General features: G+C 36.8%; 1 long non-coding RNA gene across 1 annotated transcript in view; it reads right to left on the bottom strand.

The window, feature by feature from the left end:
• The window catches only part of LOC110598366 (uncharacterized), an 80,402-nt gene that overhangs the window by 27,367 nt on the left and 25,405 nt on the right, over nucleotides 1–27,630 (bottom strand). Inside the window, exon 3 of the long non-coding RNA XR_002484182.3 lies at nucleotides 2,670–2,791. This is a non-coding gene — a long non-coding RNA (uncharacterized LOC110598366). The remainder of the gene's footprint in view (nucleotides 1–2,669; nucleotides 2,792–27,630) is intronic.

Genomic DNA, 27,630 nt, shown 5'->3' with positions numbered 1-27,630 from the left:
ATATGAAAACTGTGCTCTATATGTGTAATAAGGATTGTAATGCATTCCACTGTTGTCATGTATTTAAAAAAAATAATAAATTCAATTAAAAAAGAAGGTTGATCATCTGAACATTTGCAATATTATAATCAGAACAGTAATCATTGGTACTGTTCACATAGTTGGGTCAGTTTCTAGGGTGGATCTGTCTTTAATCCTATAAATTTGCCATAAAATTGTTCTTCAGAGTTGCATTTGAAAGTTTGAAATGTTGATATTTTAATTGATTTTCATAGACTATACTTTTATCAAAACATCTAAAATGCAGATGCGCCTGTCAGTTATACTAAATGAAATATACTAACAATTCTGGTTTTAAATTAAACTTATAAATGTTTTAGTGCAAAAAAATTAGAAAATATCTTTTAAATAAGCTCCCCAAATCATATTCACTAATAAAACTTCACTGATACATAATTTACCTGCAATAAAATCATTCATTTTAAGAGTGATGAGTTTTGACATATAGTCTATATCCATGACTGCCAACACTGCTGAGCCTTAGAGCACATGCCTCACAGAAAGTTCCTGCACAGCCCTGTGCCGTCAATCTCATCCTCCCATGCACCTGGTCCCTCCAGAAGCCTGGCCTGGCTTCCTCCTTCTACATATAAGTTTTGTCTGTTCTAGAACTTCATGTAAATAGAATTATAAAGTGTGTAGTCTTTTGGATGGGCTTTTTCACTCACTGTAACATTTAGAAATTCTTTTATGTAGTTGCTCATTTCAGTAGTAGTTTGTTCTTTTTTATTGCTGAGTTATATTTCATCGTATGGATATATTATAGTTTATTGACTCATTTGCTAGTTTTTCAGTGATTATGAATAAAGTTACTGTGAATACTCACATATAAGACTTTGTGTGGATGTACATTATAATTTCTCTTGAACAATATGTAGGAGCAGAATTGCTGGGTTGAATGAAAAGTAAATGTTTATAAGAAACTGCCAAATTGTCTTCCAAAGTGTGCTATTTTATACTCCCACCAACAGTGTATGAGAGTTCTAATCACACTCATTGTATCGTGAGTCATTCTAACTTTATTTAATAGATGTGCAGCACTTTTTAATTTTAAAATGTTGTGTTGTGTTTTTCATTTTTCCTTGATGACTAAAGATAGTGAATTCTTTCTTATGCTTGTTGATTAGTCACATACCTTCTTTAGTGAAATTCCTGCTCAAATCTTGCTGGTTTTATATTGGATTTTTGTCTTACTATTGAGTTGCAAATGCCCTTTGTATATTTTAGATACAGGTCCCTTGTCTTACATGTGTATTGTGAATAATGTCTCCCAGCAGGGGTTTGCTTTTTCTTTATTTTAATGGTTACTTTGTAAGAATGGAAGTTATAAATTTTAGCAAAATCAAATGTTTCCATTTTTTATTTTATGTTTTGTCCTTTTTATGTCCTACTTAGGATATCTTAGTTTCCCAAAGTCACATTTCCTTTTGTGTTTTTGTTAAGATGATTTATTTTTTAGATTTGACATCTAGGTGTATAATTCATTTTCATCATAATTATGATTAATTTTTATGTATGGTTTGTGATAATGGATGATAGCCTCTTTTTCCATATGAATATTTACTTGGAAAAGCTCCATTAAAAATATATTTTGTGTTTGTAGTAGCTGGACACAATATCTTTCTTTTTTATCTTTATGTGGTGCTGATCCCAGCACCTCACACGTGCTAGGTGAACGCTCTACCACTGAGTCCCAGCCCCAGCCCAGGAAAAGTTCCGTTTTTTTGTGTGTGGGAAACTGTCTTTCCCCATTGGATTACCTTGATACCTTTGTTAAAATTTTCTGGCAACGTATGTGTGGATCTATTACTGTCTACATATTTTACTCCTTGGACCTACATGTCCACGCTTACACCAAATCTGCACTGTCCAGTTGATTCAGGTTCATGGCAAGTCTTTAAATAAGGTAGAGTAGGGGCTGTGGTTGTAGCTCAGTGTTAGAGCACTTGCCTCTCACGTGTGAGGTACTGGGTTCAATCCTCAGCACCACATAAAAATAAATAAATAAAGGTTTAAAAAAAATCAGTAAGAGTAATAGCTCAAATTTTTTTTCTTTACAAATTTGGAAAACCCAATTTGATTTGGTTTGATAACCTGTTGGTCATGAACAATATCACAAATGCAAATACAAATTATATGTGTACCATAACCAATTTCAAGTAATTTTCTGCATCTTAAGTTTCTCAATTTAATACACACATTGTTTCTACCCAGCACTGTACCCCACAGAAATTCATATTTGCATTATTACCAAAAACAAATAATTTTATCTTCAGTGATGACTATTTTAGCTGAATTTCTAATACAGTCACAATAATGGCAGATGATTTGCCTTTGACCAAATGAACTTTCAAATATTTTCTTCTTTTTGTGAATTGAATTTAAAAATTAACCTTCAAATATTTTACTGTTTTCATGAATTGAATTAAAAAGTACAGACACTACTGAAAAGAATATAGTTGGGATTCTCTTTGAAACATCTGATACATAAATCAGGCATCAGATAACCATTTGCAAAGTTCTCTTTCTGCTAATGGAATCAACACAATAACAACTTTTGCTGTGTATTTCTTGTAAAAGCATAAGAAAAAAATAAATCTATTGGATACCTGTTCATTTTTTTCAGCATCTTGTCTCATCTCGACACTGAATCTTCAGATTAGGGTTTCTACCTTCTGTCCCAAAGCGGCTCTGAGGACACCTGTTCAGGACGTTTGGCATGCATGAACAGCTTAGGAGTAAAAGGAGATAATGAACATGAGAGGAAACCAAGAGGGAACAGGGGCCAAGTGTTAAACACTACCCCTTTCTTCATTAGAAGGACTATGGAGATGTGGTTAATGTGGCTTTTCAGACAGGCCCATGGGATGGAATAATGAATCACATGAAGAGGTGGCCAACTTTGATAACTCTTCTTTTTTTTTTTTGGTACCAAGGATTGGATCCAGGGGGACTTAACTGCTGAGCCACATCCCCAGCCCTTTGTAAAAATATTTTATTTAGAGACAGGGTCTTACTGAGTTTATTAGAACCTTACTAAGTTGCTGAGGCTGGCTTTGAACTTGTGTTCCTCCTGTCTGTCTCCAGAGCCACTGGGATTATAGGCATGTGCCACTATACAGAGCTGATTACACTTCTCTGTGTTGACCCACTTTATTTTCCTTCTTTGCTCTTCCCATCCTTCATTCCAGCTCCCTAAATCATATTCAGTAATAAAATGTTTGAACAAATGTAAATATTTATATTCATTGCTACTTTCTGAGCAAACCAGTTCAAGTTAGATCAAAATGAACAAAATTATTTTAGAAAAATTCAAAGTCAAGCTTTAAAAAATGACACAAATTGAACTTCTATAGTAGCCTGTGTTTTCTTAGGCAGAGTCTTCTTAAAATAACTACTTAATACATTTTTAGCAGATTTGTGTCTTCTGGCTTTCATTAGTCAATGATATCACTCTGGACCAAATAATAGACAGTAAATGTTCACAGACATTATGTGCAAATTATAATTTCAAAAATTCTTTTAAATATGGAAACTTTATATTGAAATTTTCATGTGCCAACTTTCTTCCTTCCTCTCTTCCCATTGTTATTGTTGTGAATATTGAGGCTGCCTAATACCCCTGCAGGATGGTGGCACAGTTCCTGCAGCGCTGTCAGTGTTGGAGGCTGACAGCTTACAGTACAGTCCATTTCAAGAAATTGCCATGGTTAAAACAAGCTGCTTTTTCCTAGTTATGCTCCCTCCCTGGGGGCAGCCTCCATCCTATAATGGGTCCATAGGTAGGGAAGAGTTAGTGGTAAAATAGAAAGGCCTGACCCAGTTGCCTCATTTCAGCACCACCTTGCAAGACCACCCCAGCTCCAGGACTCCCAGGGGATCTGCTGAGGCCAGGGCTGCACCAGCATGGCAGTTCAGTTTCTCCCTCTGCCCCATCCGGCCTCCTTCATCCCCAGTTATTGTTTCCAAGAGCTCCCCACAATAAACTTCCTGCAAGAAAACCTCTAATTCAAAGTTTGTTTCTCAGAAACCTAGTCTAAGGCAGTTGCTGGAACATTTATTGGAACATTTTTTAAAAAGCATTATCAAACAATGAAATAAATGCAATTTTTATCATGTACTAAATGATAAAGCCTTTGTACTAAGGGTGTTCAGATGACTCTATGTATATTGGCAGGACTGCTTGGCCTGTGTTCTCTGTTCATGTACACCCAACCTGGAACTTTCCCATTTCCTTCTGACCTGATAGTGTGGTAGGTACAGTATACCAAAAGACCAGTAGGAACAGCACCACTGCCTATCTCTCCAGATAGGAAGAATTTGCTGTCACTAGCTGCTCCTGTCCAAGGACACATTTGTTTTTATCAGTAAGCAAAGTTTTTATCATTGTCCTTGAAGGGCAAGTGTTAATTGTTTTGCATCTTGACAGAGTCTTGCAAAGAGAGGAGGGTTAGACTCTCAGATTTAACCATTTGTTAAAATGAAGATTCCGGTCATTGCACGTCTATTTCACATTAGAAATACAACAAACTTGGATGTTCAAAGTGGAGGTCTGTCAAAGCCATCCCAGTTTTTCATTCCATTCTCAGTAAAAATAAGCCATTATGAAATGAAATGCCTGGCACATATACTAGATGGGAGGCTGGGAAACAAGTGTATTCAGGGCAAATAAACTCTCATGGTCATTTGAATTTATAGGTAATGGAATGCCACAGAAACCAGGCACGCAAAAATATTATTTTATATCTGTATCCTTGAATGAGTGCAGGCTTGCCCTTTGATGATTTTGGTAGAACAACAACAACAATAACAACAAAACTTAGAATAGTAACTGAAATCCCCTGCTTCATGTCACCAAAGTAACTGATAACCCCATAGCATGGTTTTGACAAATATTCTGTGGATAGAGGTTCTTATCAATGTAAGATGAATCAGAACCAAGATCTTGATGAATGTCAACAAGTGCAACCTTCCAAACATCTTCAGCCAATTTCCAGAGGGTGATTTCCACATGTGAACAACTCCTCCAGGCAGGTTGAAGGAGATGGCCAGTGTGAGCAGAGCAGACTCAGAGGTTAAATATGCAAAACAACAGTTTTAAGCAAGGCAGGTTTAATTGAACAGTTAAATATGCTTAGTTGAATCCTATTTATGTTAGGAAAAAAGTAAATATTTCAAAGTGCCAAAAAAATCAACAGAATTTGGTTTATTGCAGTTTCTGGGCCTTTCATTAAGGATGTGAATTGTTTAAAATCAAAGGCTTCTGTAGCACTATAGAAATGTCTAACTGGCACTTTTAGAGGACTAGGGAATTACGCCATCCCCCCCCCCCCCGTCAGCTAAATCTTTTAACTTAATACTAGACCCAGATTTCTATGATTTTGTAAGAACTTTACAGACTTAATCTTTATAGCAACCTCACTGCATTGTAAGAGTTAAGTAAATAATATATACAAAATTCTCAGAATAGAGCCTAAGAGGTAACCCCTGCAATTTGTTATTATTGGTTTTCTATTTGGAAGAATCAGAAATAGTTACAAGAAATTTCTGAAGTAGACATAATTTACAGCAAATTTTTTCCAGCAACCATTCAGATATCTGTCTGAGATTTTCCTATAGCAAATAACTTACTCAGCAAGCATTACATATTCATTGGAACTATTCTGGTCATTTCTGGCTGGTTGTCACGTAATCACTATCATTTAGTCACATCAACAGGTGATAAATACAATCTTACTTTTTATTTTATTGTTGCATCTGGTTCTTTAACCAGTCTTCACAGAATCAGATAAGCTATGTAATCATAAAAATTTAAGAAGAAATTAGTTTTGAGATTAAATGAATTCATTTTGTTGTTCAATTTCCAGACAATAATTGCCCTTCAGAAATGCCAGCAGGACACAAGAAGCTGTAAAGTCAGAGAAATGTGAACATTAACGGAACAGCCAGCTCAGTTATGATGTCATTAAATAAAACACACACTCACATAACCAGAAGCCAAATAGACCATAAAATAGCTGATTTCTTTCCACAAAGAAAGACCTAATGCATCTACCTTAAGAGTGAGGACTGGTTTTACCCATTAGATATATTCCATAAACTGAATGAGTGTAATCTGAAGCTCCAAGGATTTGATAAAAATAGATTTAAAGCATGTGGCAATAGAAAATAATTTTAACAAAAGTGCATTAACAAAGGAATACTAAGATAAAATATAAACATTTTATATTCCTAATTCTTTCTGAATACAGTGGGTTCAGTCAGATATATCATCACATTATAACTGAAAGAATAAAAATATAATGAATAACAATTTGATAAGTTTTGGTAAAAATTTTAGATTCACAGCCTAGCAATTGAGAAAGCATATTAGTATAATAGCTGAAGTACAAGTTCTTTCACATGATTAAAAGATATAATCTAATTGTCAGCCAACAGAAAAATTTTAAAAAGTTTAATGATTTACATTTAAAAAAATTTTTTTAGCTGTAGTTGGACACAATATCTTTATTTATTTTTATGTGGTGCTGAGGATTGAACCCAGTGCCTCACACGTGTGAGGTGGACGCTCTACCACATTATATTAACACATATTTTGGAAGGCGTATTGGATGACATTGCCTGACTTCTATTTTTTCAATATATGAATGAGATTTCTCATTGCTTACATGTAAAGGAAAAATTGAGCTAGAATTGTTGCAGAAACTCTGTTTCAGTCTAATAATAAATAATATTAATCTAAGAATATGTAAATCAATTTTTATAACTCTTTTTGTTTGTTTGTTTGCAGTGCTAGGGACTGAACACAGGGCCTTGCACATGATAGGTAAGCACCCTACCACTGAGTTATATCTCCAGTTGAATCAATTTAAAAAAATTTTTTTTTAGTTGTAAACAGAAAGAACGCCTTCATTCATTTATTTTTATATGATGCTAAGGATTGAACCCGTGCCTCACACTTGCTAGGCAAGAGCTCTACCACTGAGCTACAGCTCCAACCCTAAATCAGTTTTTTTAAAAGATCACCTGCCTCATTTAAACTTTCACTTTTAATGGCTATTATTTAGTTATCAAATTTTCACAATATTTTGAATATTTTGGTTGATTGTGTACTGCAATATAATCTGTAATTGTAATGAAAACAACCCAGAATAAAAATTGAACTTTGAGAGGTTTATGACTATAGGCATTTTAAAAAATTTCTCTTTCAATTTCTTTACATGTTTCTGTGGCAGTGAAATATGATCAATAAAAGACTTTGAGGGTTAAAATGATTTACATATAGATGAAATTCTGTGGGAGAAATAGAATGAAATACAAATTCAAGAAGAAAGAGAAATGATACAAAAAATCTGTTAAAAAGTAGTTTTGTGGGTGTGTGTGTGTTTGTGTGTGTGTGTGTTTGTGTGTGTGTGTTTAAAGGCAATGGAAGGCTGAGCATGGTGGCACATGTCTGTAATCCCAGCAACTCAAGAGACTGAGGCAGAAGAACCACAAATTCAAAGTCAGTCTGGGCAACTTAGCAAGACTCTGTTTCAAAATGAAAAATAAAAGACTAGAGATGTAGCAGGGGTAAAGTGTTCCTGGGCTAATACCAAAAATAAATAAACAAATAATTTTTAAAATAGGTAATAGCAACAAAGGATACTATGTGTCAGTTATGCTGGGCAAATAAGTCTTGGGTTCCTCAAAAGACTAGGAATAGAACCACCACATGACCCAGCTATCCCACTTCTCTGTATTTAAAAAAAAAAAAAAAAAAAAAACTGAAATCAGTATATAATAGTGATACAGGCACATCACTGTTTATAGCAGGACTATTCACAATAGCCAAGATATAGAACCATCCAGGTGCCCAAATGAATGGATAAAGATGAATGGCTAAAGAAGACGTGGTGTATATACACAATGGAGTATTACTTGGCCATAAAGAAGAACGAAGTCATGGCATTTGCTTACCATGGAACTGGAGAATATCATGCTAAGCCAAATTAGCCAGACTCAGAAAGTCAAGGATCAAATGTTTTCTCCCATATGAGGAAATTGATGAAAAGAAGGGCAGAAAAGGTGGAGGTGGGATCCTATGAAAATATAAGGGAGATCAGAGGAAGGGGGTAGAAGGGCAAGAAGGAGGGATGAGGAAAGGGAGGAATGGTAAAATGAAACTGACCAAATTACACTATGAACATATATGAATACACCACAGTGAATTTCACCTTTATGTGTTTCTATAAAGTACTAATTTTTAAAAACTATAAATAAATACAAGGAAGACCAGTAGAGTAGACGAAGGGGAACGGAAAGAGGGAAAAAGGAAGGGAAAGAGTAAGTACTAGGAGATGAAGTAGAGCAAATTAGATACCATGAATGTGTGATTTTGTAAAAATGTTATGTATAACTATAATGAACTATTTAAACATAAAAAGATAATTCCTGGAGATCTGATGTAGAGCATAGTGACCGTTGTTAACAATACTGTATTATATACTTGAAATTTGCTAGGAGGATAGATCTTTAATGTTTTACACACACACACACACACACACACACACACACACGAGGCGATGGATGATTATGGTAACTATTTTAGATTTTGAATGTAAATCAAAACATCATATTCTACATCTTGAATATATTCAAATTTTACTTGTCAATTATACCCCAGTACAGCTGGCGATAAAAAAGGGTGATGGTGGGGCATCAAATCACCAAAGCATATAAATTCCACTGGATACATTTAAAACAGCATAGTGACAGTTGTATCTCCCAGCGTCCATGTTTATGATAAACCAGATATTACATCCTTTGCAACCCCCTAAACGTAGGATAACACTTTCTAACGATCAACATCAGTTGTGCAAAGGGGTGTGCAGTTCTTCAAAGTAAATTTGATAGGTGTGAAAGCAAAATTATTTGGAAGATCCCCACTATGGAACAGAATATGCACACAGAGTCCATAAGGATAAAAAAGGGCTATCCAGGAGAAAGTAGTGAGGCGTTAGGATCCCTAATGGGCATGCACAAAAGCTAAGAACCTGGAGAGGACTGGTGGGTTTAAAGGGAAAGCATTTGAGTAGAGCTGAAGGGAGGCCCCAGGTAGCTGGAGCCAGGGGAGTAGACTGACCAGCTGGGGGAGGTTTAGAATAAGCTGAGCGGCAGAGTTTAAGAAGGGGTCAGGAGCTGCAGGTGAGGGGACCCTTCAGGGCACTGAGGTGTAATGGGAGGAGAGGGAAGAGAAGAAGGAGGGGCATCCCAAAAGCCCAGAGGAGAAAGTGTTACTAGAAAGGACAACTGGCCTTCTGAAGAATCTGGGGACAATTGGTTAAGTAGGATGTATTGTTGCATTACAACATAAAGAGTAACAAAAATAATTAATAACCATTTGATAAGTTTTGGTAAAAATAAGAAAGTAATATAAGCCAGAAAAGCAGAAGCTTAAAAAGGCAGAGGAAGACTTGAACACTCAGGCACGAACGGAGGCAGCTGCTGGAGCCTACACAATAGCACTTGGATGCACTTACTCTTGAGCAGGCTGCCAATCACAGACTTGGCTCCAGCCGCTCTCAGTTTCTGCATTCTGTTCATGTTTCAGAAATCCGGGATATGGGCCCAGCCTCAGACTGGGTAGTCAACTCATTATAATTAGCCAGTACAATGGAGTATGATCTTCCAGGGCAGAAATGACAGATGTGGTCCTATTCTCATACATTGGGGGCTGAGTTGGGGAAGGTGCTACAGTGCTGTGGGCAGGGAGCCCCCCAAACTAGGTCTACCACAGATTGCCCTGGCAAGAAAAGAGGTGGGAGCATAAGGCAGATTGCATTGCCCAAGGAGGTAATGGGAAATGAGAAAGAGGCATTTAAAAACTTGACCATGGTGGTCAAGGGAGAGAGGAGGGCAACCAGATGAAGGGTTGGGCTGAGGGAAGATATCAGCTTTAGCCATCATTGGGACATTCCCTATGTGTATAGTGTTCTCCCACTCCCCAAAGCACTTATGTGAATCTGGTCTTAACATTCACATGTAGTGGTTTCTTAACATGCCTGAAATAAAAGCCATAATGTGATGCAGTGAAATGGCATGGACTGTCAATCTCAGCAGCCATGAATTTGGGTCCTGGACTTCACTCCTTAGCAGATGTATAGCTCTGGGCAAGTCCCTGTGTTCCTCCAAGCTTCAACTTTCTAATATGTAAAGTGGGGATAATAAGTGTTTGGAATGATCAAATTATAAAATGTATGTAACTTGGGGCTGGGGATGTGACTCAAGCGGTAGCACGCTCACCTGGCATGCGCAGGGCGCTGGGTTCGATCCTCAGCACCACATAAAAATAAAATAAAGATGTTGTGTCCACCAAAAACTAAAAAATAAATATTAAAAAATTCTCTCTCTCTCTCTAAAAACAAAATGTATGTAACTGCTTTATAAGCTGCAAAGAGCCAAACAAATAGTATTTTGTAAGGTCCACAATAGAAATACAAATGAGAATTGGCACCCATCCACCATTAGCAACAGTGTTCATGCCCATCGAAAAATTTTATGCACTTGTTAATATACTGATGTTTCTTTTTGGGAGAATATAGAACTTTGGAGATGGAAAAGTCTATAGCAATCATCTAATCAAACTCACTAATTTTATTAAAAAGCAACTGGTGCTCAGAGACATTTAGTGACTTATCCAAAGCCACACAGCTAGTAAGTGACAGAATCAGGACCGACCCAAGCTTTCCTGACTCCTAAGCTTGTACTCATTCCACTCAGTTCTTTTTTACTTGCATTTGGCATATATGCTGAAATATCATGTGCTATTTTTCTTTCCATGGTGAGTTTTTTCCCCCAGTCTTTCAGCTATGATGAAATCTGCTTCTCTTAGTAAAGAGAGCTCTATAATGCATAAGTTCAAATGGGAAGAGAAATTTCTGTTAGATCACAAAGTCCAAGGACTCTACAAGGTTGTGGGGATAAAGAAATCACACTGGTATATTTGAAGGGAATGACTGCTCAGAGCAACAGCAGCCTCAACACATGTAGCCTTCTCGGGAGCACAGGTCTGAATCTTGGCAGGGTCAACATGTGAGCTTAACCTTTTAAGACAGATAAATTGAGTTCTTGGAATGTCCCTGTTGAGTGGGCTTGTAGGGGTCTTTTGGATGCACCCCTTGCTAAGTGAAGTTCAGTCTGCTTTGCATCAACTTTACACAGTCTCAAGATAATCTCAGACTGCATCTCCATGAAGCCAAAGCCAGCAATAGGAAATTCAGTCTATCGACTTTTTATTTGGCTTGGGAGAAATGACTACATGGTTCATTGCAACGTTACTTATCATAGTGAAGCTTGGAAACTGCCTACACATCCAAAAATTAAGAAATGTTTAAATAAGTTATGATTCATTTATAGGAAGGAATATAATGCAGCCAACTAATATTATTGCTTTCTTAGAATCCAAGCATCTCAAATGAATAATTTTTAAAAATAGCTTAACTTATATTTTTGACAAAACTTAGTACAGTGTTGACACACCCCTGGTGAGATCTTGAATGAGCCCTTTATAATAATGTCTCCACCTACCAGACTTCATAGTATATGGCCCATCCTGTAACCTCTTAACCATGATCACTGCAGAAAACTGGTTCCAATGGGATTCATAGGAATGGGGGCGGTGTGGTTGAATCTAGAAGCATATTGAAAGATCTGGGCTCTTGAAAAAGTAAAATGTGCTACATAAATTTAAGTAATATGTCACTTTTAAACATCTTTTCTTTCTCCTTTTTTTTCTTGCAATGCTAAGGTTCAAACCCAGAGCTTCTTGCATGCTGGGCAATCACTCTACAACTGAGCCTTACTCTAAGCCCTATATTTTCTAATATAATTAATTTTTTTCTATCAAGTAAATACTTTTCCTAGTGGAGTGCTTTTTTAGAATCCAATTCTGACATTGCAACAATGGTACAAATAAACTCAAAGAGACAGTAATCAAAATGACTATCATCACAAGTTTTTTCAAGGATGTGGAAAAATGAGAATAGAATGTTCATTCATCACTTATAGGAATGTACAACGGTGCAATTGTTTTGGAAAACAGTTTGGCAGTTCCTCAAAATGTTAAACAAGAGTTACTATAGGACCTAGAAACTCTAATCCTCGATATATATGTAACAGAAATGAAAACATACATCCACAAAAAAACTTGTAAATAAATGTTAACACCAGCAACATTCACTTTAATAAAAAATTGGAAACAACTCAAATTCCATCAACTGATGAATGGACAAACAATATGTGGTATATCCATGCCATGGAATATTTTTTTGCCATAAGAAAAATAAAGTATCAATACATGGTGTAATGTGGATGAACCTTTAAAACATTATGTTGAAAAAAAGAAGTCAATGAAAAAAGACCACATGTGGTATTATTCCATTTATATGAAATAGCTATAACAGAGACAGAATAGTGGTTGCATGGGTCTGGGGCATTTGGGGAAAATCAGAGTTTCCTTTGGGGTGATAAATGCTCTCAAATCAATTCTAAAAATGATGGTTGTTCAGCTCTATGAGTATACTAAAAGTATTGAATCATACATTTTAAATGGGTGAATTATCTGATGGTATGAGAATTATATCCCAATAAAGTTGTTAAAAAATAGATTCAGAGACTAAAAGTGACCTTTAATTAAATGCATTTTCAAGCACATTGGGAAGTAGTACACTTGTTTATCCTCTGAATTTGAAAGTTTCAGGTACCTGAAAGTAAAGATTTCAATTGAATGAAAAAAGGTGCATCAGGAGCCACCAACAAATACCCCATCTGAAACTTAAATCAGAAGGGCAATACACCTAGATTAATTTTTAAGACATCATCCAATAGTGGATAATGATATTGATGTAATTAAAGAAGCTAGATATAAACCAAAATCTGTTTTGTTCCTCTTCAAAAAAGAAATAATTAAACCATCACAAAAGTCAGTGGAAAACCATAATTTGCATGGTATTTATTGATACAAGCTCTTTGATTGCCTTAACCAATTGATCCTAATCTGCCTATCAGGAGTGAATGAAATTTTGATGTATCTTTTGCTTTAGCCAGGGAAAGGAAGACATTCCCACATAATCATCACATCCTTATAGAAATTGAAAACGCATGTTCAAGCCATGGTGGTCCTGCAAAAATATAAAGTTATATAGGATTTCCTGACTCATTGTCATCATTCATTTTCTTCACTGGAACAACCAGAGTTTTACCAGCCTCTACAGTGACTGATAGCTTTTTCATAAAAGGATATTTTACAGAATATTGAAATGTAGCCCATTTCTACCTGATAAATGCCTGGACCTGTAAACTTTGAACCCTCATTGGCCTTTGTTGCTTGTGACCTTGCTTAAATGATTAATGTTCTTTTAACAACTGCAGGCCTCAGAAGGCGGCATGTATTCACTGGGTACAGACCCTTTATTTGAGGCAGAATGAAATTGTTCCAACACAAAACTGCTAATAATATGCACCCTAGTGCATAGTGGGATCATTTTTATTTCAGTTACTCTATGAAAGGGCAAGAGTTTGTTATGCATTTTAGAGATAATATACTTTTTATTTTAAAAAGTTGTAAAGGGTCTTTCAGTTTTTTAATTTCTGAAAACAATATATGAACAGTATATTGATACAACTCATTCATCATCTCCAAACTCAAAATGAACAGGCAATTATGATTACTATGCACTTTAATTGTTATTGTTTTATCAATGTTTTGCAGCATTTTATACCACTTCATTGTTATCATCCAAGTTGGTGACTTAGGTCTTTAGCAAGCTATGTGAAGTCTCAGCAATTCTGTCTGCCACCAATTTGATTCACTATTGAAATTCAAAACTTAAATATCAAAGGTTGGCATTTACCAGAAGACATCAGAATTACTTTCAGTGACTGAGTATAAAATGAACTGGTCTTTTCTTAATTAATTTCACTCTGGGAATGGTGAAAACATAACAAATTTTTCTCTTTGGCTTTATACTAGCTTTTAAAACAAAAGCCAGAAAGAAAGCAATAGTCAAAGGATAGAAAAAGGAGAGAAAGAAAGCGAAAGGCCATCTTCCAGGGTTTCAAAATATTTTATGAACCCAATGTCCCCTGAAAAATTCATAAGAAATACATTAAAATCTTCAGCAACTTGCTTTGAATACCTCTTTACTTCTAGTATGTAAAAGGATATTTGCAACTCTGAAAATGAACGTCTGATTAAAAACACATATTCCTATAACTTCAGTAAGAAAGGTCCCCCCTGTTTAGGGATAAGGGGTGGTGGCGATGGAGAGAAGCCAGGGAGTTGGGAGCACAGCTTTGTTTTAAAGAGTTCATCTACCACGAAATCAACAGATTATTGTGTCTACATTATAAACAAGGCATTTTCTACCTTACCCAGAATCCACATCACTATATTTAGCAATTTATATAAAATATTACAAGATAAGTTTTTTTTTTCCTTAATGGCACTAAGGTTAAAGTTGAAAATACCAAGTTGATGTTGTGCAGAGATGTGGCCACAGTGAATGCCATTTCCACGTTTTCCAGTAAATCATTTCATTATCCATAATAATCATCTTCACTGGCTTTACAAATAATTGCTTTGCTAAACTTAAAGGAAGTCTGATTTTAATTTGTTATCTACATCTACATTCTCTTATTCTTTTTATAGATTTTTTTCACAAGTTATCAGTAGAATCTTCCTTCACTCAAACATAAGTGAAAGTTTTATCTATCTTGAGATATCACTAAAATAATTTATTGCTGGGGAAACAAAACCTTTTGTCTCAAAATATATTTCTTCCCGACAGCTGTGGTATTTCAGCAAAAGCAGCAGAGCTCTGATGATCTGGACTGCAATCAACCGTTCTTAATAGGAAATTTTACAGACTTTTAATAAGATATCCTCAAATAATTTATGGGGAGAGGTTTTGAAGTGAAGAGGCATTGTTTGGCAATATGTTCTTCCTCTAATCTCAGGAAATTTAAATAAAAGAGTACTCATTTCCTCTGAACTCAGCAGTTCTCCTTAAAGAAAAAAAAAGAAAAAGATTAAGAAAAACACCTGCTACAACAGTCCCTAAACATTGTTTAAATGCTTCAACCAAAATTGTGCTAAAACAAACAAACAAGTACTATGCCCCTACAGTTCTCTTGTAGACTTCTTGGTTTGTGACAGGTTAGGAATTTCCACTAAGGAATCCCGAAGGACAGGTTGTCTGAAAATCATCAGAGAAGTGTCCTATGTTTACAAAATGTACAGATTAATCCCCAAGCATCCTACTACTTGGACCAGTGGTCCCTAATCTGTTCCATATGACCATCCCCAACCCCCATCCAGCTGTTTTCTTGGCATTAATTCCTCCTATTAAAGCTTCTGCATGAATCTTTGATTTTCCATCTTTTTGTTGTGGGTTTTATTTGTATGGGATTTGGTTTATAATGTTGTTTTCCTATCTAAAAAAGGAACTTGACATTCTCTTTATCTGTACTTTATATTTTCATTTTAGATTCCACCAAAATTCATCCCACTTGATTTCTGCATAGGGTAGCAGGTGGGCTAGATCTGTCCCTCTCATGTTTTAATGATACAAATCACTTGGGCTTCCTGTTTAAAAAGATGGTTCTGTCCTACTAGATCTGTGTCAGGGGAGCAGAGCTCTCACAAGCTCCAGGGCAATGCCAATGCACTGATCCTTGGCCCTTACTCTGAGTAACAAGGACTAGGTCATATCAAAATCCCTTCCAATTTTAGATTGACATATCTTAGGGTCTCAATGAGATTCATAAGGAATCACTGGAGATTCTTTAAGTGATTCAAAATCCTGATGAGAAAATTTTCAAAAAATTTGATAAACACATATATTAACTGCTCTTCTTCAAGAAATGCAATCAGAAGAAAAAGAAGCCTAGTATTAATTGATTAGCAGTAAATATAATGTTGGATGTATCTTTGCATTGGGTCCAGAGAAAATTATTTTGTTCATTTTCTCTCTCTCTCTCTCCCCGTCTCTCTTCATTTTCTTCCAATAACCTTGACCTCTCTCCTCCACACACACTCAACTGGGCAGCTCCTGTACTTAAATAAATTTTGCTTTCATTCATCAACTATGATTCAGAAACTCACAGCTGTGCTGTTAAAAGAAAGATACCAAACTATGCCCCTGATAAGACTTACACAAATTTACTCAAAGCATAGCTGCGTTCTAAAAGAAGGATGGAGGCAGTGTGGATTCATCTTACATGTTCCCAAGACAACCTGAGGCTTCAGCCACCAATCCAAGAGATGCCTTTCTTTTTCAACCTGCTCATTCCTACATCATTCATATTGTGTCTGTATGAACGATTCTTAAACTTTCAGCCAAGATATGAATAAAAAATTGCCTCCCAAGTTTGAAAAACAAGTGATTAGCTTAAAACCCATTGTTGTGAACTGGGTTTCATGGATCTTTCTTTTCTCTTTCCCGGAAGAGATATGCTAATTTAGGAAGGTGCAAAGCTTTTATCTCAGTTTATGATATCTCTTTGTTCCCATTTTCTGAATTTTTCAAGAGTACAGATCAAAGATAATGACCTAAGTTTCCCACTTCACTTTGTAGATGCACATCCAATTTAATGAAAGGAAAGATTTCAAGAACATTCGTGTGACATTGGGTATGTGTAAGTGGAAAGATTTTAAAGTCTTTCAAGAAATTACTTTTTGAAAAACTTCCAAATCTGTTTGTATAAGGCATAGGTCAGATTGTTTGAATTATTCAGAGATTAAAATGACTAATGCCTGACATGCATTCAAAGGCCTTAGCAACTACAACAAAGCAAATAAACAAAAAGATGAAGAATAGAGAGAGAGAAGAAAAGGCTACAATTGAAGCAGTTGTCTCTTCAGGGGAAGGTTTCCCTTTGGAGGAACATTTAGAGCTGTGAGGGAGAAAGGGAAGATCCACTTCACTAATATAACCAACCCAAGGGATCAACAGCGTAGCGGCTGTGCAGACAGATGACCCCTAATTTATTATTTTTTCCTGTGTAACAAGCTATCTCAAAACTTAGTGGCTTAACACAACAACCCTTCTTATTTTATCTCACAATTTTGTGGGTTAGAATTTTGACCTGAGCTTAGCTATTCTGTGTGGTGTCAACAGAAGCAACTTGAGGGTATTCAGCTGGGGGATGAGTTAGTTCATCCAGCCTAAGATGGCTTTACTCACAGGTCTAGTGACTTGACAGGGACGGTTATAGGCTGGACTTAACTAGGATCATCAACCAAAATGCCTTCAAGAGCCTTCCCCAGAAAGCCTGCTTGATGGGTCAAATCCCTGAAAATAGCCAGTGTTCCAGTGACAAGGAAGAATCTGCATGGCATTGTAAGACCTGGGTTTGGAGGTCACATCACCTCACTTCCTATGTTCTCTTTGTTAAACCAGTCATAATCCTGCTGTATTTCAAAGAAGGGGAAGCAGATCCCATATCTTTAAGGGAGAAGGATCAAAAAATTTGTGGCTATTTAAAAAAATTATCATACCCTAAAACCCATGAAATATTCCAGCAATGGTAGAGATCAATAGTCAATTATTAGTTACCATGGTGAATATAAATGCACACAAATATACCTTTTTTTTCAGTGCACATATAAAAGGACATACTGGAAGTAACAGCTATCTATCTTTATTCATATTATAGTCAGATGTACAAAATTAGTCCTTTAAAACCATAATTCTCATGAAAAAGTTAGGAAAAGAGGTGTTATTAAGAGGTATTATTCAATTTGGCAAAAATTCAGTTATTATTTTTCAGATTACGCACTACTGGTATTTTATTTTCTTACCACCTATTTTGTGAAGTATTCAAATATTGGAATCTACTGTCAACGACACTATGATAAACTGCAGCTCTTACTAATAACAATAAATTTATATATTTTTGTAAAGTATTTTCCATGTTAGGATTTTATTTAGTTCCCCTAAAAAATATAGGTCATGGGTGGATTAGAAAGTGTTTTTATATCTATGAATTAAGTATCACATGGGGGCACAAAGTGGTTTTGTTAGTAAGAGTTGTTGGGATGGGGTTGTGGCTCAGTGGTAGAGGACTCGACTAGAGCAATTGAGGTACTGGGTTCAATCCTCAGTACCACATAAAAATAAATAAATAAAAATAAAGACATTGTGTACACCTACAACTAAAATTTTTTTTTAAAAAAGAGTTGTCACAGTTTGTTTAGTATCTTTGTTCCAGATATTATCTTAGACCCTTTATTCACCACTTCCAAAATCCTGCCCATAATTTTGCAAGTAGGTTATTAAATTATTATTAACTAATAAAATAAATTAAAATGCATGGATTTGTTGTAAAAGGAATGACACATAATGAGATTATCACATTTTTAGTTGTTCACTATCTATGTAATTCTGGTTCATTCTGATAGCAGCTGAAACTTGCATGTAGTTAATAAAAATAAAATTGACAAGAATCTGAAACCTTGAAGGCAGGGAACAGATTGGCTCATGAGAGAAAGTGGTACTCTCACACCTTTGAATGGGTATGGCTTAAGCACCTAGTCCTCATAGATAAAGTATTCCTGGATAGCCTCTCTCTTTCTATCTTTTTATGTATAGGTTAATTAAATAGAAATACACTTGAGGAGTGATTACCAGTGGGTACAGGATTTCTTTTGGGGATGATGAAAACATTCTAGAATTACATAGTGGTCATGGTTATATAACTTTCTGGAAAAAGTACTGAATTGTACATTTTAAAAGGTAAATTTTATGGTATGTGTATTATGTATTAAAAATATAAATATACTATTAGTAATATATAATTCTCATGGAAAAAATTAGGAAAAGAGGTATTATTAACGACTGAAAAAAAGCTTTAACCAGCAAGTGAAGTTCTTATATAAATATATTCTAGAGCTCAATCTAATTTATATTTTCTACCACATGCGTTGACAGTACCAGCAGTGGTGAGGTATTAAATTCTGCAGTCAGGCAAAATGAGTAGTGAGTTAATCTTTGCTACTTGTCCCCACTTACTATCACCTCACCAGCCACACTCCCTAAACTGCTCATTAAAATGTCATGGAAAGAATGTGACCCAACCTCTTGGACCTTGCTCTAATAAGACTATCAGCACTAGCAAATCAATATGTAAACTCACATGCTCAGTTTTTATCAACTCTTCAAAGTAGAATTTACTTGGAAATTTACTTGAAGCCATAACACCCAAAAACCCCACTGAACTACAAATTGCTACACATAGTTATTATGATTTTGTTTGCTTGTTTAATATGCATGGTTCTTGTTTGTCTTTTCTCTACTTAAATGGTTTTACCCATTAATAAGGCTCACATTATGCTAAAAATGGGATATTTTTTATTGGGCTTATCACTGCATAAAGACCAAAGGAATTCCTGCCAATAACTAGTACTTAAAGAATATAGGACATGTGACTAAAGTACTCAGATAATTTGCTTAAAAAATCTTTTAAGTTTCAGGCATAAATTGGTAAGAAATGTTCACAAATTAAGACAATCCCAGGGTGTATAATTTTATTGCCCCCACAATATTCTTGTACAACAAAAATATATTCCCAGATTTTTTCTCCTGAAAAGAAAAATGTATGTTGGATTTGCCTCTAAAAATGACAGGGATCATAGTACATCCAGGAATATGTGGGGAGATATCAGTCATACAGCTCAGCAGCAATAGGCAAAAACTTGCTCTGAATGGAGCAGTGAGTTCATCTGGGATGTGCTCATTTATGATACTCCCTCTCGGAGTTCTCAGGCCCCCGTTGGCCCTGAGTGCCCTTCTGATGCTTGGAGTCCTGTGATGTGCCCCTGCGCTCAAGCTGTGGCCTCTGACCATGCCCCATGCTCCCAAATTAGTCCTCCCATGTCTCTACATCAAAGCTCTGATTTCCTCACCTACCCCTCCCCATCGATGTTGGAGGAGTGAAGGAATATCCACTGGGCAATGTTCTGTAAATGGCATGGCCCTATGCAAGCAGCCTTTGCTATGGTGACTAACCTGTTAATACTCGGTGTGGTCTATGTGCATACTAAGAGGCTGCATGTAGTGGGTGATCCCTTGACCCAAGGAATCAATCTGTAATGGTAGATCAGTAAATAAAGGGAACATTCTAGAACAGGTTTCCTAGCCAGCCAGCCACAAATCACATTATATCAGTGCTTCCTGCTCTATGATATCATTAAACTCATAAGACTTCTTTGAATTAGTTTGTAGTCAGAGGCCAAATTTTGCACATTTAATACTAAATTGCTTATCTTTGGATGGATACTATCCCCATGGCTTGGAAAAATGATAAGCATTTCAGTTCAGTGTATTTCTGACTATCAAAAACTTCTTATTGCCAGGTACGGTGGTACATGCCTGCAATATCAGCAGCTCGGGAGGCTGAGGCAGGAGGATCTTGAGTTCAAAGCCAGCCTCTTCTACCCCAGCTCCTTAAATTGTCTAACCCACCAGGAACCATGCTCCAGTTTTTCATGAAGAGAAGCAAGCAACAGCAGAAGCCTCCTATATCCCTGCATTGCTTGTATTTTCACTCCATGATCTCAGATTCTTGGACTCACATCCTTACTTCAAAAAATACCCTCCCCCACCACACACACACACACACACACACACACACACACACACATACATACACACACACTTTTCAATTCAAAGAACCACCCACATTCCCTTCTGGTTTTTTGAAATTTAGATTTTCACAAGATTCTGAGTTCTGCTCCTTCTCCCACTTTTGGTATTTTCGGATTCCACTGGCATAGAATTCTACAAAGCCCAACCTAGTCTCCCAGCAAAGTGATCAGTAGTAGAATGCATATAGGGAATCTTACCTTTAACATTAGTGATTGTTGTGTAAGATAATTGGTTATTTAATGGCCTACTGAAATTTATTTTTCTGGAATAGCCAGAGAAAATGATTCTTCTATTTTGTAAGACTAAATGCATTTAACCAAACTTGAAGCCACACATTGCCCCCCACTCTCAAAAAAAGAATCCCTCTAAGTTTCAAATTGCTATTTGTAATTATTAGGATGTTTTGCTTGTTTAATATGCATAGTTTCTCTCTCTTTCCAACCCTTCTCCCTTCCTTCTCCATTAAATGATGCCAGAAACTTCAAATGTTCCTGGGTGTCTTAAACAGGATGCATATTGTATAATATGGTATCTAACCTTCACCCTTAGCTTTAGGAAGCATTACAATTATGCACCATTGAAACTCTCTGAGCAAACAGCTGTGGAAATAAAGAATATCCCCAATATTTTTTGAACAAAAGTAAGATACTTTCTGATGTTTCATAAATCCAGATAAGTTCAGTCAATTTAGACTTGGCCCAGAGTCTTTACACAACATTGCTAAAGGAAGAGGGCATTGTGTTTGGTGTGGTACCTTTTGTGTACTTGGTTAGTGACAGGTCCTTTAAAGGAGTAGATATGAAGGCTAGATCTGTGGTTTTATGAATGTAAATGAGGTTTCAATTTAACTGTCACCAAGCAAACATGCCAAGAAGAAAACCTTTGTTCTATCCAGATCCATGTAGCTTCCAATTTCCAGGTGGTACCTTGTTCCAAGTAGACATGGAAATTATCTCTTAGCATCCACCCAATGTCCTTCTAGACCTGTTCTCACCTAGCAGAGGCTGGAAAGGTAAAACCACACTTCCTAGGTCACTTGAAGCTAAGGGTGTTGGTTCCTAGGGCTGCCATCACAAACTACCACAAATTAGGTGGTTAAAACAACAGAAGTGTATTCTCTTCCAGTTCTGGAGGCCAGAGTCCAAGATCAAGGTGTTGGCAAGGGTGCTCTCTCTGGTGGCTTCAAAGGGGACTACTTCCTTGTGTCTTCCAGCTCCTGGCAATTCCATGCAATTTTTGGTTCTTGGTTTTGTCACTCCAGTTTCTGCCTCCATCTCTGCTGAGAGCCATTGCCAAGTAGGAATGACGCATCGAAATCCTTGCCAGCGTACCCCATGTTAAATGGACTTGCCTTGGAAATTTGCTGCGACCTTGCTTGTGTGTTTGAGAAAGGTGACCCTGCTCAATGACCAGGGTGGATCCAGGATTAGGGTGTATCCTGCAGGAAGTATCCCCTACCTTGGGTTTAGGGTGTGACAATAGGAGTTTTAGGGAAGTTGGAGGTTGAAGATTATTCCTGCTGGGAGTAGGGCGTGCCTGCTGCCTGAGTTCCCACTGAGTTCTCATGGAGAGAAAGTATTTAGGACGTGAATTGTGTGGGGGATTGGGATTGCCCCTGAACCTGTGTGGAGGCGGTGTGAGATGGGGAATAAAGAATTGCTGTTTGAACCTACAAAGCTGTGTGGTGGCTCGTGATTCTGTGCTAAGCCGAGACATTGGCATTTGGCACATCTCCACATGGCCTTGCCTTCTCTGTATCTTCTCTTCTTTCTCTTATATGATGCTTGTCATTGGATTTAGCCCCCATCCAGATAATCCAAGATTATCTCATCTTGAGATCCTTAATATGAATACATATACAAAAACCTTTTTTCCCAAATAATATCATATTCTCAGGTTCTTGGCAGACATGTCTTTGGGGGAGCCACATTCAATCTTTGATTGAAGCTGTTGATGAGCACTATGAAGACCATGAGATTTATTGGAGCAAGTTAGCCAGGGATAGCCTTTAAATCTATGAAGGAATTCCTAAGGTGGCTGCATGGCTGTGCAGTGGCTTCCTAATCTCTAGAGTGCAAAGCTATCCCTGGATTCTAGATGCCAACAGGGTCCTCCTGATTCCTACATTCCCCACTGAGGCAGAAGTCACAGCTTTCTTGGTTAGTCCGATATTTGGTGTTGTTCTGAGAGTTAAATTCTGGGGTCCAACCTAGAACCTATAATTTGAGTATTTAATTCTATTAAATCACTTTAAAAAATAATGTCAGTTCTGTTTCTTGCAACTAAACCCTTCCAATACTCTCCCTTTTCACTACTAAAAGTAAAATTTTATATTTAAAACAGTTGTGTGTGTGTGTGTGTGTGTGTGTGTGTGTGTATGTTTTGTTTTTTTGGGTTTTGTTTGTTTAGCAGTGAAACTATTCTATATGATAAAATAAAGGAAGAAAAATGATACTATACATTTGTTGGAAGCCACAGAATTGCACAACCCCAAAAGTGAACTTTAATGTATGCATTTTTTAAAAAACTAATTTAGGAGACTCAGGAATCCACCTGAAGAATGTGACAAAATAATGTAAGTCTATTAAAATCATATGTGAAACAGCCAGGAACAGTGGCATATTCCTGTAATCCCAGTAGTTGGGAGGCTGAGGCAGGAGGATCACAAATTCAAGGTTAGCCTTGGCAATTTAGAGATATCCTGTGTCAAAATAAAAAACAAAAGGCTGAGGATGTAGCTCAGTGGTAAAGCACACTGGCTCACCCCAGTGCCTCCCCCTACACACATTTTATGAAGCAATTTATTGAAGCAGCAGGGGAAAGACACCAACCTAAATAACTTTAGAAGTAGAGTCTATAAGATTGAAGGCAAAAGAAACTTTATAAAAAAGAGATTATTTAAAAATTCCTTTTCTGGAAGGATTTTTCTTTCTCATTCTTACCTGGATGGTCCCTGCAAAAGATATGAGAGTCCTGACATTTCTTCATAAACAACCTACATATTCTCAATGTGAAATTTTGTCCCTGAGCTAATGCAAGGGTTATAAAATGGGATGAGGGCCTGTTTCAGCCTACAGATACATTTTGTTTAGTTTGCACAATGTTCTAAGAATACTGGAATTAGTGGTTGATATTTTCAGATTAGAGATATGGATTTCTAGCTCATTTGAAATATCAGAGGCTCCCAGAAGACTAAACACATGATTGCATCTAACAGCATGCACAGCAAGAATGGGCAAGAGCTAACAAGGTGTGGCTTCTTTAGACAAGGCTTATCAACCAGTGTACCAGGTGCACAGGTACCTGGGTGCCCCATAGCCATCTAATTCGCAACCCCTGACACAACAGGAAGATCAAGAGCAATCCTCTGAAAGACTGTGAAGAAGAGGAAGCCCAACCTCTCAGCTTACCTCACCTTGCCTTTCAGTACCTGTTCTCCATCTTTTAGCTTCACCTTACCCCTGTTCTTCAAGATTTCCCAACTTGCTTCCTGTTTGCCAGGAAAACAAAACACACACACACACACACACACACACACACACACACACACAAAGTTATCTAGCAACATGTAACTTAACATAGCATCCTTTTATTTGCAGAGAGAAGAGTCTAGAAAAGATTATTTAACTGAAAACAGTGAATATTTAGTGACCACATTCCAAGCACCATGAGGCATATTCTTGGCCACTTGACTTTATTTTACTATCTACCTATTCATAAAGCAGGTCTTAGGTGCGTCTTCTGTGTTAAAGCTTGTGATGCAGGTCATTAGAACTCAGACTCTTCTTAATGTAGGCACAGTGACAGTGAAACATAGTAACTAGTGAGCCTTTAGTGTTGAAAACTGCTCATTAAATTTATTAGTTCTTTGATGTCTGATTCATGGCAAACTCTCATGGTTATTTTGCCAAAGGAAGTCAAGGTCATCAAGTTGTGTTTTTTAATGGGGATTGATACACTTTCATGAAAGGAACTTGGTGGAATTTTTAAAGAACATCCATTTCTCTTCTTGCTAAGTACAGTAACCTTGCCATGGCCCCTTGAAGCCACTCAACACCAGCATGAATTTGCAGCTTTCTCATGAATTGCACAACCCATCTGACAAAGTATTTTGACTTTTTCACCTAAATATCAAAAACTTTCAGTTATCCAAGAGAAGAAAACATCATTATCAAAAGCCTCTCTCATTCTGATTCTATAGAAACCACTGACCATATATAGGAAAAAATAACAGGCAGCCAAAGTTTAGATTGGGGCATTCATCTTTCCTTTGTGATAAAGAGTTTGGCTGTGACTTGGGAACTCACTACATGCTTCATTGGCAGAAATGCTGTCTTTTCTGCTTGAAAGCGTGGGTGCTTCAGATGGGCCTCCCCTTGCTAGGATGAGTAAAAACAATATCATTTTCCTGAGAGCTGCTGAATTGAAGGGAAGGATTATTTATTTAAACTTTTGAAGCATGAAGCAAAATGCAGCCAGTGTGTACTGTGTCTGTCTCGAAAACCATAAGTCAGAGATAAGAGTTTACGAAGCATTAGGTCTGCAGGATGCCCCGCCCCCCTTTCTCATGTGAAGCACCCAGAGCAGAAGACAGCAGAAGCCTGCCTCTGAAGCCTCAGGAAAGCAGCAGTAGTTGCAGCTCTTTGGCTCCTACTATCTCACCATTTCATCTCCTCTCCTTTCTTCACAACAATAGTTTTTGAATGATTTCACTGCTGACTGCTGATGAAAAGCTCCTTTATTACTTGTTAACAGTCATTGTTACCAAGAATGGTGAGTCTAAAAGCCTTTGTTCCCCATGCATCCCACTGCCAGCACCAGGTAACACCAGGCTTTGCCAAATCCCAACACCTAATTGCTCCTGGAAGTTTCACACACTCCTGGAAGCCTGATTGGCCTCCTACAGTGGAGCCTCCCAACCACTCAGGTCTCCAGAATTGCTGCGCATAAACAGCAGGTGCTAAAACAGATGTGGAAGTTGAAGTTTAACAATGACCCTGTTACACATTCCTTTTACTTTCATCCAAACACAAGCCCTTCACCAGGTCCTGGTAGCCTTCTAATGCTATCAGTTTTCTGTTATGCTCCAAAATATATTGCCCACCTCCTATCTTTTGTGTTCTGATGAGGCTCAGTATTAGTGTTCTATTGTTATTCCAACAAACTATAGCTAACATAATGGCTTGAAATAACAGAAATTCATTCTTTTACAGTTTTGAAAGACAGAAATCCAAAATAAATCAATTGTAGGCAGGACTGGAGGCAGGACTGGTTCTTTCCAGAAGGGAAAATCTGTTCTTTGCCTCTTCCTGCTGCTGGTGGCTGCTGGCATTCTGTGGCTTGTGGCTACATCACCTCAATCTGTGCTTCACGTGTGTCTCATTGCTTTCTCTTCTGTAGTTAAATCTCCCTCTGTCTCCCATTCATAGGGACACTTGGGGATACATTTAGGGACTACAGATAATCCCAGATAATCTCCCTGCCTCAAGATCTTCAATTTAATCACCTCTGTGAAGTTTCCTTGTGTTATATAAGGTAACATTCACTGGTTTGAGACATAGACATCTTGGTAGTAGGGAGTGGGGCACACACACATTTGGCCTACTACCCAAATGTGAATTAATGACATCACTGTTATTTCATTCTAGGTAGTATGTTTTCTTTTTGAATTTGGATGTTCAAAAAAACACAGTGATTTAAAGGTTCAGGAATCTTGTAAGTCACCTCAATGGGTGGTGTTCTAAATATTCAAAGGTTATGATATCTAGAATTAGAAAAAAAACATTTTAAATAGTGGCATGTGTGTTAAGCTGTAAAGATCTTTCAAATAAAGAACTGTCTTTCGATAGTTATATCATTCTCTCTGTAAATCAGGCTCAACATGTTGGAATCATCATTAATGTGTCCTATTTGACCTTTGATTAGATAGTTTTTGAGTAATTACTATGTGGTAGGCACTGAGGATACAGAAGGTACAAAACATACTCCTGTCCAAGAAGAAGTAAACCTGGTGGGTAGAAAAGATTCATGAACAAAGATTACTTGTCAGTTGTTTAACAGTTGTTTAACTCCTGGAAAAGTCGTTGATCAAAGGATACAAACTTCATGTTTTAAATGAGCAAGTTCTGAGGATCTGATCTGTAGCATGGGTAGTGATGGATACTGCTAATTTTTTTCTGACTTCTATTTCAATTTATTTGAAACATTTGAGCACACATAATGTCTTTAGTCAGAGGAATAGAGCAGTAGTGTACATTCTTTTTGTTTTGTCTTTTTTTTCAGATGCAACTTTTTTCTGCAAATATTCTTTTTTAAAAAATATTAAATTTGTTTTAGTTATACCTGACGATAGAATGTATTTCGACATCTTATACATACATGGAGTATAACTTATTAGGATCTTGTGGATGAACATGATGTGGAGTTACACTGGTCATGTATTTATAAATGAATATAGAAAAATTATGTCTGATTCACTCCACTGTCTTTCCTAATCCCATCCCCCCTTCCCTTTATTCCCCTTTGTCTAACCTAACTTACTTCTATTCTTCCCTGTCCCACCCCACCTATTGTATTAGTATCCACATATTAGACAGAACATTCAGCCTTTGGTTTTTTTGGAATTGGCTTATTTCATTTAGCATGATAGTCTCCAGTTCCAGTGGATGTTGTTCATTTAATTGTGATAATCTTCACAGTGTGTATATTAAGTTGTCACATTGTACATTTTGAATATATATAACCTTCATTTGTCAATTAAGTTTATTAAACAATGTTCTAAAAAAGAAAATGTCTGGAAAATGTTCTGATGAAGTCCCCATGTTCTCCAGCTCTTGTATATCATTATTTCCCTCTGATTCTCAGTATCCATTGTCTCAGTCAT

Source organism: Ictidomys tridecemlineatus, chromosome 4, assembly GCF_052094955.1.
Source record: "Ictidomys tridecemlineatus isolate mIctTri1 chromosome 4, mIctTri1.hap1, whole genome shotgun sequence".
Taxonomy (NCBI): domain Eukaryota; kingdom Metazoa; phylum Chordata; class Mammalia; order Rodentia; family Sciuridae; genus Ictidomys; species Ictidomys tridecemlineatus.
Note: the sequence above shows the minus strand (reverse complement) of the source record. Positions and strands in the feature narration are given on the sequence as shown.